Source organism: Monodelphis domestica, chromosome 4, assembly GCF_027887165.1.
Source record: "Monodelphis domestica isolate mMonDom1 chromosome 4, mMonDom1.pri, whole genome shotgun sequence".
NCBI classification, from domain to species: domain Eukaryota; kingdom Metazoa; phylum Chordata; class Mammalia; order Didelphimorphia; family Didelphidae; genus Monodelphis; species Monodelphis domestica.
Genome location: NC_077230.1, coordinates 364,526,018 through 364,528,106, shown reverse-complemented (window position 1 = coordinate 364,528,106; position 2,089 = coordinate 364,526,018). Strand labels below are relative to the sequence as shown.

The window sequence follows — 2,089 nt, the reverse complement described above, 5'->3', positions numbered from 1 at the left end:
CAGGTGCTTATCAAGACACATCTGTCTGTCTTCTGTTCATCTGGGTCCCTCTTCAGGGCCATCTCATCTACTCCCAACGTCATCCATCCCCCAGATTCATAGACCGATGAGAATCTGTCCTCCTTAAAGATATCACTGCCTCCTTGGAAGTTCTGCAACAGGTCTAGTCTTTCTTGCTGCCAGTTCCTTTTCACCTGGAGTCAGAGAGGAGCTCACCTTCTGAGTGACTCACCTGGGATCTGCCACACTCACGCCGCCGCCAGCCTGGGGGGAGGAGGGAGACAAACAGGGTTTTCATTTTGAATTCCTTTACACAAGAGCAGGGATTGGACTTTTCCCCTCCCTGTATCTGGTCCCAGGTAAGAACTCTGAGCTGCTCTTCTCTTCTCAGCCCACAAAACCCCATTATTTAGCCTCCAGGGAGTATGGGGAAGAGAATCCTAGAATGTCAAACCCCAAAGAGAGCTGAGATAACTTGGCTCAGCCTTAGAGAAAGCAAGTTCCAGATCTGGGAAACAACTTGCTCAAAGTTGCTGAGTGAGTAGGAGAGCTGGTACTAGAACTGGGGTTTCCTGGCTCTTGGGGCTCTTCCCATTTCATCAGGAGGACTCCTAGGAAAGCCTTGAGTGTCTTACCCTGGACTTTAACTGCCTTCCGATAGAGGGGCCCAGAGGAGGGAAGCCAGAGAAGGTCTTTAGGTGCCAAGGTGGGCTTTAAAGGTTGGGCAACAGTAAAGAGACAGGCAGGGTACAGAGCATCCCTGGATCCAAGTGAATGGTGATTTGGGAGGGAAGGGTGAGTTGCAATTCAATGCCTGGCATGAGTGAGATAAGCTGGAGAATAGGGAAGTTGGGTGGGCTGGGAAGAAGGCTAGGGGGCCAGGAATGGGGGACTTATTCCTAACTGGTCTGTATTGGACCAAGGAAAGAAGGGTCAAGGAAAGCAAGTCCCTCACCCTCCCACTCCCAGGCACACTACTTCCCCAGGACAAAACATCTCTGCCTCCTCAGAGGAGGGAATCTGGGGCTAGAAAGGAGCTATGGGTGCTGTCTGGAATTCTCTTTTTTCTTTTCCAAGGAGAGGGATCCTAGGCTCCAGTGAGTTAGCTGTCCTCTAACTTTCACACTGTAGCTTGTGACATCTAAGGATGGGTTGAAAGGATTGGTGATGTTAACTGGAAGAAGAAGAAGAAGAAGAGATCTTGATGGGGATGAGAGCCTGTCGTACAATATCTGAAGGGTTGTCCCAAGATAAATATACTTGGTTGGTTTGTCCCGAGGGCAGGGCTTGGAGAAATGGAGGGGACCGGCAGGGAGCTGACTCCCTGACAATCCCAAGATAGAATGGACTTGGGGTGGGGGGTGCTGGAGTACAATTTGGTGACAGTGCTGTAAAGAACATTTCTATACAAGGAACAGTGGTAGGAAATGCCCTCTGTCCCTCCTGGGGTCCCCCCTGCCCACCTCTGGGACTTCGTGATTACACTCCCAGTTATACATGGTCTACACCCCCCCCCATTCTATACAGATCTATTTTTATATGGAAGTTAATTTCACCACAGTGTAAGCCAATGGGGCGGAGGGGGCGAGGTGTGATGGGGTGGGGGTGGGGGGTTCTTTGTGATTTGATTTCTTTGGTTAATTTTGGAGATGTTTTGTATTTATGGGGTCCTGTCTGCTACATGCAATAATAAAGATGTATGGACATCTGGACTGTGAAATAAAGAGGAGTCCCTTGTGTTCAGCTCTGGGAGTGATGATGGGGTGGGGGTGGGAGCATCCACACAGTCTCCTGCTGTTGAGGAGAATCCTGGCAGAACCGGCAGTTTTAGTATTATGTTTTTAAAAGGAACTGACAGTATCGTCCTTGTTCCAAGATCTCTGATGCTTAAGGATAGTGATTAGAGAGATGGGTTGAGATGATGCAGAATTCTGATTCGATACACTAAATATTTTCTATATGCAAAGAACAGCTGAGGTGGGTCTCTGGCCAGAAGAGATCGAGTAAAAAAAATTTCCCCTAGATTTAGGCTGCCCAAAGGCATCTTTTTGGGCACCAAGTAGAACAGTGGATAGTGTTCTGAGCCTGG

At 48.9% G+C, this 2,089-nt stretch overlaps 1 protein-coding gene across 1 annotated transcript in view; it reads left to right on the top strand.

Moving 5' to 3' along the window:
* EPHA10 (EPH receptor A10) overlaps positions 1-1,724 on the top strand; it is a 41,982-nt gene extending 40,258 nt beyond the window's left edge. Inside the window, exon 17 of the mRNA XM_056795169.1 lies at positions 1-1,724. This exon is cut by the window's left edge and continues 824 nt beyond it. The gene's annotated coding sequence lies outside the window, so the exon portion shown is untranslated.
* The last annotated feature ends 365 nt before the right edge of the window (positions 1,725-2,089 follow it).